Genomic DNA, 17,104 nt, shown 5'->3' with positions numbered 1-17,104 from the left:
GAATAAAGAAAAATATTGTTTTATACTTCCACTAAAGGAAGCATTGCCAAAAAATGAACTATTGATAGTTGCAGAATCCTTCCTGCACATTCACTCATGAAAAATGCCCAGTGTTGGCATATTATGTATGAACTGCCCCCTTAGCTCAAGTAGCAGAGCTGGTTTTTGCTCGCAAAGCGTAACACTGGGGTACTGGGGTACAAAAGACTAAATCCCAGGGCACAGACTCAGTGTAAATGCTCCCTGCTGCTCTCTGGTTCCCAAAGCCAAGATTTGAAAAGCACTGTGCATCTTTTTGAAAGAAATTTTAGTTCTATCATGAGCTGATGAGATGTAGATAATCTTACAGATGAAGGTTTCTTAAAAGAAAGGAATAGCTCTAAAAAAAAAAAAACAAAAAAACGCAGGAGAGTGTCTGCTGTGTCCTAATGACTTCTGGTCCAGTTAGCCCGAGAGTCTGATCTCTCTAGCAGGCCGTCTGTCTGAGCAGTGGAAAGGGGGAAAAAGGAACTAGTTCCTCCCACACAGACCAGATCAGATTCCCCCTACGCCTACACACACACTTTAACACACACACACACACACACACAGATGACCATTTACACACTCGTATGCCGATGAACTTACATTAAGCACAAATAGATGGACGTTTGCATAAATGTGCAGTCACACATTCACATGCGCGCACACTAAGCAGAAGGATCTGTGATACAGCTTAACTGTCTAATGATCTCTGTATTTTACATCGATGAAAACAGATCAGCTGAAAGGGCAGACTGTGGCGTATTTAAGTGGGCGGTTTTGGACCAAGGTGAACCGGAGGTTGGACGATCGACTTGATCTTATTATCAATATAATGGTCTCTGACGAAGATGCCCCCATGGAAATCTGGCATGTGAATACTGATAGTTGGGAGTAATAAAAAACAGCTTTTGTCTTAGTATTTGCAGAGTCTTAGGTGGTACCAACGCCAGAGGGGCTGGAGGTTGTAGGCTGAATTAAGGTTTAGTTACAGTAAATGAGACATATCGGGAATTTAGTTGAAAACTGGCTGAATGTAGTGAAGGCCTCAATGTGAAAAACACAAACTTGTTTGTTTGAAGCTTTATGAACAAAAAAGACATCACATCAAGGCACTGTGGTCTCCGGTGAGCTCAACAATACGAAATACCCTGCCAACTGATTTTCCAGCTCCATATTGACTCTGTGTAGTGTAACTGACTTGTGGAGATACACACAAATACATTGTTTAAGATGATTTGATTTTTCATTACAATTTTATTGCAGTGTCGTGAGCTGCACTTCAGTCTCTGTTTTCCATCCTCAATCACTTTCATTCTGTACATTTCTGATGACAAGTTGATTTATTCCTTAAAAAAATAGTGTCTCTACCTTACTCCTACTTGTATTCTCAGAACAACTACAATTACAGTTTGCAATAGCTGTGGCTTGCTGCATGCTGCTGGGAATACTCGGTGCAAAAAGAATGATAATTGATTTTTCTGGCAGCCTTCATGCAGTACAGTATAAAGACGATATATATTGCTTAGCAGAAATTGCCAATATAATGTTGTTGTTTACATCCAATATTCATGCTGTTTTGTACCAAATCCAGCACAAATGTCTGTTTAGCAGCAGTAACAGCAGTGAGACTGAACCATGACAGTAAAAGTTTGAGTCATCAGCCTAAACAATGAGTTTGAAGGCACTAAATTGAGGAGAACTGTGGGTTTCTCACTACCAGTGACTCCTTTGACGTTACACAAAGCCATTTGACCCATTGTTTTTTATACAATGCATGTAATAAATATTAGTTAAATATTAATACTAAGACTAATAATATTATTTACAACATTAAGAAACAAAATCATACAAGAATTAAGAAAGGCAAAAGCAATTTTTTTCATCATTGCTATTAATTCAAAAGGAAATGCTAAGGAGATCTGGATCAACATAACTAAAAATAGAGGGGAAAGTATATGATGATGTAAATATAATTGCTAATGCCTTTAATCAATATTTCATCATATCAAATATAACACTAGACTTTAATCAATCAACATTCTCAGTCACACCAGTAAATACTAATGCTTCTATACTGACTTTCAGGTAAGTGGACCCTGTGTTTCTGAAAACAAATAAAAATGTCTCCATCTATTTGTAAAAATTAGAAATTGGTCTATTAAAGAATGAGTGTTTCCCACAGTGGGAGAACAGCAGTAATCACAGGTGAACAACTGGACATAAGCAACTAGACTGATAAGTATTCTTCCAGCAATATCAAAGGTTTTAGAAAAATGGATCCCTGAACAAATCATCGCACATTTAAACTCTTACTCTTAACACTCCATCAACATTACATGTCTCATACAAACTAATTTAGTTATGTCATAAATAATTAAACAGCAGATAGAAACTGAAAAGTTAGCTGTGGCTGCTCTGTGAGGTTTGAAGTTTTCCGCTGCACTCCTGAAGTTGCATATATATCTATAGTGAACCGTGATTGACACAGATTTGTTGGTGTCATAAATTTTGTTTGCCCATGTATGTGTGAACCTCAGATTTCAGGAGCAAACAGCCATCTGCCCCCTTTGACAGAGGAATGTGAAAACAGCCTGTCAGTGATAAGCTATGCACTTAGAACAGTCAGTATAGTGGCAGGCAGATATTTATGGGGTATAAAAATTAGAAAAAACACATTTTGAGTGGAGGCTGAACAGCCTCTTGGACTTTCTCTCAAAGCCAAAAACAAGTCATTTCTACATTTCTCAACTGTCATAACATGAGAATCAGTGGAGGAGACAGGACACTTCCTGTTTTTTTTCCCAACTCATCCATGTTTTTGTGCTCAGATGGTACCCAGGTGAATAAGGTCTATTAATTAAAGATGGATAGGTAGCAGTGCTTTTCCTGAAGCATGACCTCTTGTTGACATTGGAGCCTGAGTTTCCTCTGGTGTCCTCTCCTGCTCTGTAGGCCTGTTGGCCAACTTCCTGCCTCTACTTGAACTGTCTCAATAAAACATAAAGAACAAAGATATAAAAAAGCATGGAGGAAAGAGTGAAATGCACCTTTAGGAACATTAGTCTTTCTAATTCAACTGGGACATGAGCTACACAAACACACACACTCACACGCACAGTCGCACACGGCAGGAGGCTAACTGCTCCAAGTGGGAGCTGTGCTGCTGAGGGCCGGATGAAAGGAAACACTAAAACTACAACGAGGGAAAGACAGGTGGCCAGTTTGGCAGGTCCACACACTCATGTCACACACTTACACAACAACATACATATACACATACGCATGTGTATATGTATGTACGCAAGCTCTTTCCTCCTCAGCCCCCTGTTGTGCACACCTGTGACAGATCTCTCTGTGACTAGGACTCTACCTAGTTCAGCTCGCCTGCCTCCTTCTTACCTTCCCCTTTTCTATACCTCACCCGTCTCTCCACTACAATGAATCTTATCCCCCTCCTCCTCTCTTTCTCACAAGTCCTCTGTGTAAACATTCCCCTTTTTAGCCAGCAGCCAAGCTCACCTTTAATTAGTTGTTAAAAAGACATTTCCTCCTGATGCCTCTGGAGGAATCCACCATGGAAGCCTCTATAAATGTGCATGTGGGTTATTTGATTTCCCCCCAAGTACATACAACGTCAGGTTTGCAGTGTCCAGATGTGTATCCATATCCCGTATATTTGTCCCTGTAACATCACCAAGTGCTGTAAACATCAGCCACATTCAGTTAGCTGATAACCATGTCATCACAAAATACTGGAAAATTACAGCCGAACACTGGACTGGAAAGCAGAAGTGCTGTTTTATTTGAAAATCACAAGGAGAAACAGCTTTGTGGCACAGCAAAACATCAGCATTTCTCATCATCTGAAATACTGTAATCCTTGCACAATGTTCTGTATTCTGAACATATTCTGAATTTTTAAAAGCCAGTTGTTTCTCCTCAGCTCTTGTCAGGCATCTTTTCATACACTGAAGCTTGTGGTTGAGGGCGATCGGGGCAGGTAAGCGGAGCTGATGTTCTTTCTCAAGCTGATGATTGTTTCCCCATTGTGCTGCTCCATTGTTATTCCTCTGGCCTCCCCACTGTTTTTAAAGAAGAATTCTCAGTGGCTGCTTACAGCAACTGTCTAGACTCAGTATTAATGTCTGTCTGGAAAATATACAGAAGCCTTATGAGCAAGACAAGGACACAAAAACTCAGAAGGTTCTAAAGATTACTGGTGTCTTGTCCAATATTTTTAAATGATTGAACTTTAACTAGTGATTATTTTCATTGTCTTCATTGTATCGGCTAAATCAGCAATTAATTTACTGTTTAGTCTGTTTAGAAAATAGTGAAAACTACACCTTTTTGCTTCAAAATTACAGTTACTCAACTAATCATTTCAGCTCCAAAACCCTGGAGGCAGGGCTTAATTAGCTTTGTGTATGGAAATGTTGATCTAATGGTTTTTACATTAGTGTAGTCCAAACTGAAATGATTGCCATTAAATCTGGCACCGTCATCTCACAGCAGGAGGGTTCTTTCTGTGTGTAGTTTTGCATGTTCTCCGTGTTCCTGTGTAGGTTTTCTCCATTTACTCTGGTTTCCTCCCACAGTCCAAAAACATGCAGGTTGGCGTTAAGTTAACTGGTGACTCTAAATTACCTGTAGGTGTGAATGTGAGTGGCTCTATGTATCAGTCCTGTGACAGACTGGTGATCTGTCCATGATGTACCTCATCTCTCACCCATTGCCCCCACCCTCCCATTGCACAGGATCCTATGTGTTCGAAATTACAAGGACACTAGTCTTGAGCCAAACCAGTGCAACAGAGGTACAGTTGAACATTAATAAAAATGGGAGGCTTTAATTAACTGGATATGCACATTCAAACCTTGTCCAGTCACATTTTCCAAACACTAGCAATACTGTGAAGTAGAAAGTAATAAAGCTATACTGAATGTTGTGTATCATACAGTATAGATTAGAATATTCTAAGTGTTAAAGAGATTTACATTTGACATCAAAACCCTATGCTGTCAGTGATAGAAAACAGAACCAACCATAACCAAGTCCAGGCTCAGTGACCGCCAGCTGACAATCAGGCAACCAAAAAAAAAAAAAAACAAAAACCAAAAACAGGATATCTGGCAACTGTTCAGCTGGTGATGTTAAGCTCTTCCTCTATTCCTGCATTAAGTTGTCAACTGTAAGAAACATTAGGTGACCTACACAGACTTTTCTCCTTCATCTGGTCTGGTGATACTGAGAGAGTCTGGAGGAGACTCACCCTGGAGCCTAAGGTGCCTGAGTTGCATACACACACTAGGCTACATGTGTTGTGGGTATTTCCTCCTTTTACAGCTGTGTGAATCAGGAGACACTTTAGGTTTTATTAGCCTTTAAGCAGATGTCTTCAGATCTATGAATATGTTCTGTCCTCCACAGAGGATAACCCTGGACACAGCGATTAGGCCCAAGACCAGACATCAAAAATGAGTAGAAAACTGAAAATACCTGCTTTTATCCATCCTTATGTGATAATATGTTTGTGTTTGCAGTTCAGATTAATAAAAAAAATGTCTTTCATGAGGAGAGTAGTGGAGGTTTGGGTGGGGTGAGGAGGAGGAGCAGGTAGAGACTGCAGCAGTCCTCTCCTGCAAGAACGACATGGTAAAAAAAAGACAGAATTAGAGGAGAAGCCAAGCCTTCAGTCAGTAGCAGCTTGCCAGAGCGTTGCTTTGCTTCGCCAGGTCCCTGTGCTCTCTGCTCTGTCCTCTCCAATAAGACCCCTAGTTTAATGCTGGAAAATTCCCTCCAAGCTGTCAATCATCCCCTTTAATAAAAACAAAGTATAACATTGCGGTCTCGCTCGCTCTCCGTTCCCCCTCGAGAATTAAAATGCAAGGTTTTGTCTGCGGAACTGTGAAAATCTCCTCTGCTTTTATTAGCAAAGCCCTGGTTCGACCAAAACTCTGGAAAAATCTGGCCACTCTCCGTTCAGCGTCTCCCATCTGGACTACATTAAAGCCAACCACCTGGACCCAAACCAAACCTGAAATGAAACTGGGGGTATTACAGAAAATAACTCCAGGATCTGCCTGCATACACACACTCACACACACAGATACATATCGTCCTTTATTCACTCAAACACACATTTGTGTGTGTGTGTGTGTGTGTGTGTGTGTGTGTGTGTGTGTGTGTGTGTTTCAGACCAGACATGGTTCATTCAGACTCCCGTTTCTCTGACTTTCTATTTCATCCTTAATCAGATTTCCTTGAGGAAAACTAGTCTTAACCTGCGTACGGGGATATGATTTGACTGATTGGTCAGGTGTGTTTTCTTTTCTCGATTTTTTTTCTGACAAGCTGATGGGTTAGTTGGGTGCTGACAGGCTGGCTAACAGAATGAGGGATTGAGTGGCTGACTGATGAGCAACACTGACTGAGTGGCAGCTGGCATCGTACGATATGTGTGAGATGAATGAACTCTCTTTTACCTGTTGAACCAAGAAAAAGTCAAGTCGTGGGATTTGTCACTCAGCAGCCATGTTGTCTTTAAATATTTGCAGTAAATGCTCATCATAACATATGAACCCTAACCTTTCAGCCATTAATCATATGCTACTTACAGATTTTTGCCTTGTTTTTTTTTTTTCAATTTAAGCATGTGTAATCTTCTACCTCTTTCTTACTCTCAACAAATCACCTGAAAAAAGATCAATGTTACCAAAAAACAGCAACCGAAACAACAATATTGCCAATGCCAAACCCTGACATACAGTTTGTTATTCATTTGTGCCATAGTCCTCCATTGCTGTCCTAAAGCTCAAACACACATCAGCGAGCCGTGCCGTCCAACTGGATGACATTTGCCTCTATTATGATCAACATGGGCACTGTAGTTTATTTTAATCCCACGTACACCGCCCTGCTGCTGTATGTAACCAACAGAGCACCAAATGTGTATTAATCTGACACTGAGAGTAGTGCCCAACTATAACAGACTTTCCCTGGTTCGATTGTTTGCTAAAAACTGCAATGCCCAGCTGTTTAAATAAATTACTGAGTCTTTTTACAAGATGAAATTATATACTTGTGACCAGGATTTACATCTGCAATAGGAAAGATCAGTGCAAAGAGCCACAGACAGTCTGAAAACATCAGCCTTATACTTAAAAGTAAATTATAGTAAGGATAGAGCAAACAAGAATATTTTACACTTCTACTCCAGATCAGATGCATAACAGAAAAAAAACAGCCTATGGTATAGTACAGTATATAACTTAGAGTTTATACACAACTTGTCAAAAAGTAAAATAAGAAAATAACTTTAAACAACAAAATGCAGCAAATAAACATCACTATGCTGATCACTGGTAGAGATCTACTAATCTACTACACAGTTTACACAGGATATTCAAGATATATTCTGTAGAAAAACTACAACAAAATATCTTATAGACAAAAAGTGGTGCATTAGTGACATTAGTGACAGCTAATGAGCTGCAAAAATGTTGCATAATATGGTCAGACTAAGCAGCAGATGTTGGATTGACAGGTGCACACTGTACAACAGGTGAAGCTGTACCCTCTCACCTTATCACCGACACTGTAGACTTGGGTAAAGCAGCACAACCAAAGAGGAATCAGTCGCTTAATGCTTTAGAGGACATGCAGACACACGCGCACACACACACACACACACACACACACACACTGCCAGCTGAGTGTAGTCCAAAACCACTCTCAGCCTCCTTAAATCACCAAGGTAAAGTGTTGTAGAGGCAGAACAAAATGAAATGAAAATAAACATGGCAGAGCAACGTTTACAGCCCAGAACCCTGTATCACTCCCCTCGGTGAAAAACACACTATAAATTACTGCAGATCAGTTTGTGGAATTTTGGGAAAAATTGTTCTCCACTCCAAGAAAAAATTGGGCAGTTGATTTATATCAGCATTAATTGTGCGTGCATGAGAGTGAATGTGCTGTGCATGTCTGTGTGTGTGTGGGTGTGTGTGAGAGAGAGAGAGAGATTTGTGTATATGCCTGCTGGGTGTCCTTGTGTGCATCCACTTGTTTATGTCTAAGATTTGTCTTGCGTGCGTGAGAGAAGAAGAGTGAAAGACAGTTTAAGCTGTGGAGACTAACAGCGCTGTGGCTTCTGACCATATGATCCTGTACATTTGTTGCTCTGTAGGCAGCTGGACAACTTCCACTGCTCATAACAACAATATGTTCCATATGAATCCCAGTGCTCACCACTGTCAACATTTGGCTACAAATGCAAACCCGGCTGTACACATTTGTAATAACCCACTAGTACTAGTCTGGAGCCAATAAAAGAAAGGCACAAGACAAAATCATCAATGTCAAGGCAATTGACTATTTATTGTTGTACCACAGAGGGTATCGTTTTTCTAGGAGACAACATATGTAAAACCAAATGCACAGTAACTGAAGTCCTAAGGTACTGTTTGGTGCAGTTATAATCGTAGGGATGTAATGCATGTTAATTTATCCTTTGCTTTCCTTAACCAATTACAGCTCATACACTCTCAAATGATTTGGTCTTTCCTGATCACTGAGAAAAAACATGTTTATTTATTAGTTAAATGCTCCTTCCTTGCTAACTTTGTGTGACTGTGGTTATGTGTGAGTTTTTTCTTAAAAAAATGGAAATGAACTAAAAGACTAATATATGATACAGAGTAAAGCAGTAGCATACTATGGAACACTTCAGCCAAAATATTCTTCATTTGAATATAATGAAAAAATAAGATATAGTCCTTGGGTAGCAATTGCAGCTGTAAGCCTATATTGAATAATCTCTACTTTGCACATCTGGGCCCTGCAATTTTTGCCCAATTTTACATTTCTAAATTGCTCCAGCTCCATCTCAGTGAATGGGAAAAATGTGCTAAATGAAATTGTCAAGGCCTCAGCTACATTCTCAGTTCAGCTGGCTGAACTGCTCTTCCTCTGCTTTGGCTGTGTGTTTGGCGTCAGTGCCCTGTTGGAAGATCAATTCTCTGCAACAGGTCTTTTTCCTAAATTCCTGGCTACAATATTGCATTAATTTTGATTTGAAAGTGACAGATGCTGCTGCTGCTGCTGCTGTGCTTTTGGTGTTAAGCTTGTGCCCTACATATGTAGAAATGAGCACAGAGGCCAAATAAGTTTCTGATTAGACCAAACACAAATATAATCTTTTTATTATTTCTTCATAAGATCCAAGACAAATTAAGAAAGCTTGTATTATTTACCTATTTAAGCATCCTGAATAACACTAGAGTATATATGAACTAAAATACAAGACTGAAATATTGTATTTTTGCACTTAACTACAAAAGTGGTGCACAAACGAGCAGCTTGAAAACATAAGGTTTGTGTCAGTTTCTTCCAAAGGTTATTTGTGCAAAAACCTTGTGGCTTGGGAAGCTAATGAGTATCTCCGATTTTTAAGTACAGAATTGAAATGCAATGGGCATCTTGGCGTAATGTTATAATATGAGCAGGATTGTACACTGGCAGTGGCTCAAATGGAAAAAGGGGCATCAGTCAGAGACGTGTGGTTGGAAATTTAACACACAGGACAGTCTGCACATTTTGAGTTCCTTGAGTGTTGCTCACTCAGCTGTATTGGTCATTTTATGAGACGGTTAACACTTGGGGACTTAAAAGAATGGTCCTGTGGAGAGGTTGCATTTCTTTGGTGTCAGAGTGTTAACCTGGCTTTTAGCCTTTTGCCCTCAGTCCAGTCCAGTTCAAATTCTTGTGTGCTTGTCTATGAGATTAATGTGTCATGGACATAAACTGAAGGGATTTGTTTGGTCAAGACGCTGTGCCAGTGGGTAGGGAAGGTGCAGGTTTGAACATATCTGATTTCAGAGTTGATGATTTAAAGGAAAATTGGTTGGAATGTGCTGCAGCTGTGAGTGGTGTGGCTCCAAATTCACTCCAGTTGTGTGACCAACTGTTGTGAGAAACTCTGACAAATGCAACATAAACGGTATGTCTCGATGTTAAAGCTGGGTTTGTAATTGTCTAAAATACCAGCAGAGCTTGTGATTTCTGAATTACTGGAAAAAGAAAAACATGGAAAAGTCCAAAGACTCATGACAGTAGAGTGCTTCAGAATGTGTTTTCCCCTTGACCCAATGCATCAACAAAACAATTCTAAAAGAAGGCACAGTTTGGCTTCAGATGGTCTCAATGTGTCATTTGTATGCATCACCAACATTAAGAGCAGCTGTCTGAGTGTAATATAGAAATAAGTTGATCCAAAGCCAAGCCGAGGAAGCTAAGATTCCCTCCAGGTAACCTATAATATATGTAACAGTATGTCGTATGTGTAATTCAAACAGCTGAAGGGTCAAAGTCATGTTATAATAGCCCACCAAAGTGGAGAGTGAGAAATGCAAGATCTCTTTCCACACAGAACATACTGAACATACATATATACACAGAACATTACTCAATACAAAATGCACCAAATGGGTCTGTCTAACACACTATGGGTGACTCAGATAACTCCCTTCACTCTTTATGGCTCAGTCCATCCATACCAGATAGGTCTCTAAGGTGGGAGTCGGAGTCAAGTCTCAAATCTCTAAAGTTTCCAAAATAATCTGTCCATTCCAAAGTATTCTCTCTTTTTCTCCTTTTGACTGTCTGTATTAACTGGAAACTTGTTTAACTGGTGCAGTCAGTGTCACTTTTGTTATGTGTTTCTTCTGTCTTAGTCCTCTCCTCCTTCTTTCTTCCTCCTTCCATATCATTTATGCATTATAACCTTTATAGGGATCCATTATTTTAACCATGAACTTATCCAGATACAAATTTTTGCAAATTAATGGTGATGACTAGTACTATTGTAAATTTGTCCTTACTTTTAATACTATAATTATAGTATCTGTAATATCTATGATCTAATTGTTACACAAATAGTAATACAATTATGATATATTATTTAAATCATTAAGAACAAAAAACTCATTATTAACAGAGTCAGGATGTTGCCCACATATGTTGCCCTACTGCAAATTAACAGACTCCTATTATGAAGGTACAGTCATATATGACCTTGGTCAAATGCTATATTAAGCACTGTTTGCTGTGGGAAGATATAGTAAATGATGAATACTGTATGCAAAGAAGAAGCTATACCAAACTCACAAGCAGCAGTGAGCGGGAAACGCCCTGTGGAATTTGGGTGCCACAGTTTTGTAGCCACTTCCATGAGCAGTTTACCGAAGCAGTTACAGGAGGGTTTTGTGGTCAGGGCGGAGGTCAGAGCAAACTGGGCTGTTCTACAGAGGAGGGTGAAACACTGGCTGAAAAAAGAAAGAACAACCCTCATGGATCCATATCAGATAGATAGGTAATGATATACGAGAGCTGGAATCATCTGGTAGCGTAGTAGCAGACGTTAATAGATGACCCTAGATGAGGCTGTGGGTGTCTCTCATGACACATTCACTGTTTTATAAGCAACCCAGAGTGGGTTTGTAAGTTATAGTTGATGACTTTATTTATGGTTAACTAATCATTTACTGGTGTTTTAAACTTCAAGCTAAACTCGACAAATCATAAGAACAACTTTGGGCTCATTAGGTTTTTAAAAAGTCATCATGACTGTGCTGTGTGTTTGGCAGTAATGCAGCTGGAAAGTCATTAATAAATGCCGTGTTTATCACTTTATACAATCACGTAAGCCTGCAGTTGTAACTGTTAATAAGCTGATAATAAACTGACTTTGACCCAAGTGAGTGATCAAACATCGAAACATAAAAAATGTTTATCACAACCGAGCAACCAATTGTTTTTTTTAGCATGATCCTAAGAGGCACAATGGCCACATTTATAGGAAATATGCCAGAAAGAAATGAAGGCTTCCCTCATTGGCTGTGTACCTCTCAGAAACCACTGTCCATATATATACTGACTCTGACTCATTTTTGCTCCTGTATATTTCAGTGCTGCTTCAAGGACAGATGGTTTGGACAAGAAGCTAATAGCATAGCATAGCACAGCAATGTGCATTTACTTGACATTTACTTATTTTACAAGGCTTTATTATTTCTCTATTTTTATCAAAGCCATGAAACATTATAGTCAATGAACAAACACACGCACACATGCACTTGCAAAATGAAGCTGTGGTTTAAGTGGAAAAGATTATATCCTTCAGAACTCTAATTTCCCAGAAGGCCGACTGACTCAGACTCGTGTACAGACTCAAATGGCAAAGCAGACAGGACAGGAGGCGAAACTCAGGGGGATCCAGATGTACAGAAAGTACAAGCCAGACCCACATGGACATAATGAATGGAAGATGCTTCCAGTAAAGACACAGTGACCGATCATCCTGTGTTAATTCACTGTATGAAAATGACCAAAAGTGAGTGACAACTAAGGATGTATTATCTCACTTTCATTTCATTTTTGGAAGTCTTTTTTCTTCTGCATTTGGCTTTGGCACAGTGGAAACTGGTGTACTGGTTACAATTTTTATGTTGTTATTGGACTGATGTCATTGTGTTTGGAAATATGAGAACACAGTGAAAACACTGAGGGAACAGCTTCTGTTTACACGTTGTACAGACCAAGAGTCAAACAGTGAAGACATACCATGGCAAATGTGGAACGATGGGATTATTCGTCCCACTGAGTTATGGAATGTGCTTCTGCCACTTGTGTCTGTACGGACCATAAACTAACCATGTCCTCCATGGACAGTGAGCCTCCGTGTGAGAGGGGAAAGATGTTCGGGGAGAACGAGATGCTGCTTGCCAACAGAAATAAAAATGGAGGACAAGGAGTAAAGGTGGAAGCTTTCAAGTGAAAGAAAGAATAGGATTTCCGCTTCACTGTGAGCCATCAATCAGTTCAGAAGGCTCTCTCTTCTCTCTACAACAACAAAAGATAATATTTTTTTTATCAACATAAATTTGATGCTGTACGTTACGAAACTTTCTATTTCTTTGATGGCAAACATGATTGCTCTTAAATGGAGACATTCATTGTATTTTATAAAATAATGAAACTATAAATTTCATCTGGCTTCAGAAAATATGTAACAAGAACATAAGGGAGTAAAGAGGATAAATTGTGTTGCAGAGTTCTTTTGCTTTACTTTGTTTCCTACAGGAATAAAAAAGTACAGTAGATCATTTGACTTTTCATGTATAATCCAAAATGTCTCCCACACAAAATATTTATTTTTAGTATTTTTAGTTCTTTCTATAGATTAGTTCTTTTGTTGATGACAGAGTTACAAAATAAAAACAATAAAGCACATATCAAAGGTTAACAATGACATAAATAATATGATTGTTCTAACTGAATAGCTAAAGCATCAATTCAACATTTTGGGAAATATGTTTATGTGCTTTTCTGACGATGTATATCACTGACTCAGCAACATGGTAGCTAAATTTGAAGTCATGGCTAGCAGCAGGTCAGCTTAGGTTAGTATACAGACTGGAAACAGCTGGCCAAGTAACCAAAACTTACTGTATGTAATTCTCTAGAAACAAGAAGTTGTCATTTTGACTTTTCTTTACACATGTACAAACACCAGTGAGAACTAATTTGTTAGCTAATTTTGTTTAGAGATGGGGGTAGGTGTATTTTTAAAGTTTGGACCAAATTAGGCCAGCTGCTTCCCATCCATCCATTATCTATACCTTCTTATTAGGGTCACAGGGATCAGCTGGAGCCTATCCCAGCTCTCTTTGGGTGAAAGGCAGGGGTACACCCTGGACAGGTCACCAGTCCATCACAGGGCCACATAGAGACAAACAACCTCACACACTCACACTCACTCCTACGGGCAATTTAGAGTCACCAATCAACATACATACATGTTTTTGGACTGTGGGAGGAAAACCCACATGGGCACAGGGAGAACATCCAACTCCACAGAGATGGCCCCTGCTGAGTTAGAACCAGGAACCTTCTTGCTGTGAGGCAACAGTGCTAACCTCTCAGCCACCATGCTGCTTTCAATTAATCTTTATGTAAGTAAAATGACAAATTTTTATGTTTTGTTCTAAAACCAAAAATAATAAAGGTCACTGGAATCATAAAATAAACAGATTGTTTTGTCATGGGCAGAGATTGCAGGGTTATCTGCAGGATTGTGGTTTCACAATACAGAATAACAGTTTAAGACAACAACAAGCTGAAATGGAAAAAATAAGTGGTAGGAAAATTTCTAGTGGGACCCTTATGGGAACAAATTGGCCGTGGGACGGGAGTTTCTGTAGAGTGTTAGAGAGTTAAATATACTGTGGGCTACTGTTTAGGGCAACTACAGCCAACAGGCCTTTGTAGAAACAAAGTGAGCAATGGATGACAAGCTTTTTTTATCAGCATAAAATGTGACTAAGGCAGCACTATTTCTACAGCAGAAATGTCCAAACTATACCATTACACTTTGTCAGCTATGATTTCAGGGAAAGTGCTGCTGGTTGGTGTGGTCTTTGGTGAAGCCTTGTTTTTTTTTTTTGTTTTTTTTTAATGTGGACCACACTTTGTCATGGCTCTTGTGTGATGTAGCAACACAATACCTGCATGGCCATAGCATGCCAGGAAAGACATCAGCTTTTGATTTAAAGCCGGTTCTACTTTGAAGACTCCTGCGTAATGTGCCTGGCCCTGACCAAACTCTCAGACTTTCATCTAAGCTTTTTTAGCCTTTTGTGATGGCTGTTGCAATAGTGTTTCTATTGTGGAAGGTGGTGGTTTTAGCCAGAGTATTATGGTTGATATTCTTTTTATATTCTGTCATGTCTGTAATGTGTTTTGTCTTTCATCCCTTCTCTAAACCTCCTGAATCACACAGAGAAATGGTGCAGAGGGGCCTTGAAGACAATCTCTGGAGTTCTGCTGGTTTGTTTTGGTGCTGTTCCTTTATGATTGTGGTTCCAAGTAATGGGACAGGAGCCAAACCTACAACAGGCTGCTCCCAGTTATACTTTTTATTATTAGTTCTTGTTCCATCTAATTAAAAGTGTCTGTTCATTAGGTCATTGGTTTCCACCCTTACAGGTGAATAGACATGCAGTTAAGTCTCATGTTACGATTGAATTTTTGGACAGGTAAAATGCTTATGCCAGGTTCAGTGGAATTACTGTTACTGCTGCAATGAATTGCATCTGTTTAAAATAAAATGGTTGCAACATTAAGGAAAATTCTGTCCTTTGACTGATTGGATGTGATGATTGTTTCCACTCGTTATTTTCCTGCAAGGTACATAACTGTAGCTTTTTTTGGTCATGTTCTTCTTGTCCTCATGCGAGGTTCTATGCCTTTACTCTTTTCAACCTTTTGCATCCAGTGCCTTTTTTTATTTTTTCACCAATTACCCTCCTACCCATTAATTCTCTCATCTAATAACAGCTAATTGCTTAAACTAACTGCAAAACTATCCATTTCTCTCCTTTGAGGTTGGTTTCAATCTTGAAATATGAAGTTGGTGCATTTTTAGTGATGGAAACCACCAGAAGTGCTAAAAATACCTCTGCCAGTCTGGTAGCCACGAGTCTCCATCACACACTCATTACCACACGACCTGAGGTTGGGAGGAGAAGAGAGAGGAGGGGATGTGGTCAGGAGAGAGAGGCATATAGCGTGTGTGTGTCCGTGTGTGTGTGTTGAAAGGGTTAGAGGCAGAAAGGAAGGGATGTGGTGAAAAGAAGAAAAGAAGTGCAGAGTGAAAGAAACGAAGGGGAAAAGAGGGATATGAGGTGTGTGTGTGTCTGCACAGAGTCAAGAATGGTTGTGGTCAGATACATTAGTATTATATGATATTTCCTATGGTCTCCTGGCATTTCTGAATGACGGCACATATTGCAGCCTAGTGGGCTATTATTGAAATCTTACATCACATCATTTCTGAAGAATTTGCAGTTTGTTTAGCTGCTTAAATGTCTTTCTATGATCCCTCTACTCCTCATCTCCCCTTTCCTCTCTCTTCTTTTCTTCATCCCCCAAACTTTAAGCCACCTTCTTTTTCTCCTCTTTTCTCTGATTTATTTGCCCATTTCTCTCCATCCGTCTGTCTGTCTGTCTGGGGTTCTCTGTTCCAGCTGCTGTGTCCCTCCAGGACCATCAATCCTTCTCCTCAACCCATACCTGGCCCTTGTTCAGCACACATGCATACACCAACATGCATGCACGCATACAGTAAATATCCACACACGTGTACAAATACAAATCCAGGTGCGCGCATACAGACACATGTAGTATATATGCTCAGACAAGCACCAAAAAAAAAAAAAAAAAAGTACACACATGCATCAGGAAGCCACAGGGGCAACTTGATCCTCCAGTCAACCTTGGAGAGAAACACACAGATGGAACTTTCAGGTTTGGGTCAAAATCTGAAATCAAGACTAACAAGGTGATCTGTGGCTCAGTGGGCTGAGGCCACATGCTGGCCACAATGTGGGTTTGAACTCAGTTCATTACCAGTTGCTTTGTGTTCTCTCTCAGCCTAACACTTTAAACAATAAATTAAGTATGCAGATGACAACATGATTAAGCGACGCTGCTTCTTCACATTCAAAATCTATTCATTTAGTATATCATTGTAATGGACACACTGTTATGAGCATAGCATGAGCAAAATAAAATATTAATATACAAATATTATTAGGTTATCAATATGAAGTTAGTCTTATGTACATATAGTTTTTTTAAATTCCCACCTTTTACCATAAGTGTCAGTAGTGCATAGTGTATACTGGGATCCTGCAGAACCCAGTAATTACTGTCCCCTCAACCACAAAACAGTCCAAAACCCAATAATGTTGTGTAGTTTTGAGTCAAATATACAAGTAATTTTCCTCATGATTGTGGAACAAACTTACATTTTAAGGTTTGTTATTGTCGGTGGTTTAGTGGGAGACATCTACACAGGTGGTCCAGGTCTTACATAATAACCATGTTAACCTTCATCATACCAATGCAGATTGATCGGTGTGTTTGATTGGGGGGGAGGTGTGTGTCGACATATAATGGAGAGGAGGGTCTGTGACAAGTACAATACACCTCTGTATTTGGCCATAAGAAATGGGTGTCT

At 39.5% G+C, this 17,104-nt stretch overlaps 1 protein-coding gene across 2 annotated transcripts in view; it reads left to right on the top strand.

The window, feature by feature from the left end:
• LOC113122027 (basic helix-loop-helix transcription factor scleraxis-like) overlaps positions 1 to 14,882 on the top strand; it is a 28,939-nt gene extending 14,057 nt beyond the window's left edge. For both annotated transcript variants that reach the window (XR_003294820.1, XR_003294819.1), the window contains exon 5: positions 14,864 to 14,882. The gene's annotated coding sequence lies outside the window, so the exon portion shown is untranslated. The remainder of the gene's footprint in view (positions 1 to 14,863) is intronic.
• The last annotated feature ends 2,222 nt before the right edge of the window (positions 14,883 to 17,104 follow it).

The sequence above is a fragment of the Mastacembelus armatus genome, chromosome 16, assembly GCF_900324485.2.
Source record: "Mastacembelus armatus chromosome 16, fMasArm1.2, whole genome shotgun sequence".
Lineage (NCBI taxonomy): Eukaryota > Metazoa > Chordata > Actinopteri > Synbranchiformes > Mastacembelidae > Mastacembelus > Mastacembelus armatus.
Note: the sequence above shows the minus strand (reverse complement) of the source record. Positions and strands in the feature narration are given on the sequence as shown.